Source organism: Epinephelus moara, chromosome 12, assembly GCF_006386435.1.
Source record: "Epinephelus moara isolate mb chromosome 12, YSFRI_EMoa_1.0, whole genome shotgun sequence".
Taxonomy (NCBI): domain Eukaryota; kingdom Metazoa; phylum Chordata; class Actinopteri; order Perciformes; family Serranidae; genus Epinephelus; species Epinephelus moara.
The window spans coordinates 416402-417860 of record NC_065517.1 but is presented as its reverse complement, the minus strand read 5'-3'; the positions used below and the strand labels follow the sequence as shown (position 1 = coordinate 417860).

At 42.8% G+C, this 1459-nt stretch overlaps 1 protein-coding gene across 3 annotated transcripts in view; it reads right to left on the bottom strand.

Moving 5' to 3' along the window:
- Positions 1 to 1459, bottom strand: part of opn5 (opsin 5) — a 168665-nt gene that overhangs the window by 130345 nt on the left and 36861 nt on the right. The window lies entirely within an intron of this gene.

Sequence of the window (1459 nt, the reverse complement as noted above, 5' to 3'; positions counted from 1 at the left end):
AGTTTCAACGACTGTCGTTGACACACCATTGGAGCACTAACGAACCAGTGACATCATTGGCCTTGTGAAGACCTCCCCAGAGGTTAAATACCTGGGTGCTTCCACACCAGTTTGTCAGACTAGTTCCAGCCTAGTCAGACAAGCATGAACTGGTGAAGCCTCTTGGATAAGAGGTGAAACGTCTTCTAAGACAAAACCAAGTCCAGTTGCGTTCGATTCAATTGCGTTGAGATAACTATGACCTGGATGAATGAGAATATCCACAGGCATATTTATTTTATCATATTATTATTATTATTATTATTATTATTATTATTATTGTAGTGATTTAATGACAAGAGCTTCTTTGACACTGAACTGAGCTCGGACTTGCACTAATATTATAATTGTGGAAAATTCACACATCAATACTGTCTGCAGGAAAGATTTATTCCAGTAATATGATATATAACATATGTACATACATGATTTGAACTGTAAACATAACATAACACATAACAATAACGGAACGATCATTGATCAATCAGTTAGTCAGTAGAACTTGTTAAGGAACTTATTATTTATTGTTGTTCTTTCTGCTCTTCCTCAGTCAGCTGTGTTATGGTGCTGTCAGGATGTAAATCTGCTCAGGTGCTTGGCAACAGACAGTGCCTTCTCTGGTTTTTCCACACCTTTGTGCTGGGCCAGGGTGAGAAGACTCTCACTTTTCAGCTCCTGTAATGTTGCGCGGATTGATGTGGACTTAGTGATCACTCCTGCCAAAATGTTCTTCCTGAACGAATAATCCTTGTCCACTTTCAGTGGGGTCACCACATACTGTTGAGTAGCATTTGAGTACTGGTGTTTATGTTGCTCCTCACCTTCCTTTGTTGTAGCTGTCTCCCTGTTCACATTACTGTTGTGATCCAGTGCAGCAACACGCAGACATGCCTCCAGACTCTCCCTCAAAAATTTCTTCCTCTTTGTGGCGTACTTTGTGTACAAAGAGTGAATACTTTCCAGCTGTCCCGTGTGAATGCCCAGGGTGGTTTTTTCCAGTTTCTTCAGGAGCTGCTTGTCAAGCACTATCTTTTGCAGGTGCTGAAAGGCAGCAGAGCTAGGGAGGAGCCATGGACGGCAGGTGCTGAAAGGCAGCAGAGCTAGGGAGGAGCCATGGACGCTGACTCTCTTCCTCAGGGGTGACACTTTGATCCTCATCACTGATGCTTCCCTCACAACTCAACTTTTAGCTTCTCTGCACTGGCTCCCTGTAAACAACTCAACTTTTAGCTTCTCTGCACTGGCTCCCTGTAAAATCCAGAACTGAATTTAAAATTCTACCGTTAACTTATAAAGCTCTAAATGGTCAAGCTCCATCATATCTTAGTGAGCTCATAGTGCCATATTATCCCACCAGAACACTGCGCTCTGAGAACGCAGGGTTACTCGTGGTCCCTAAAGTCTCCAAAAGTAGATCAGG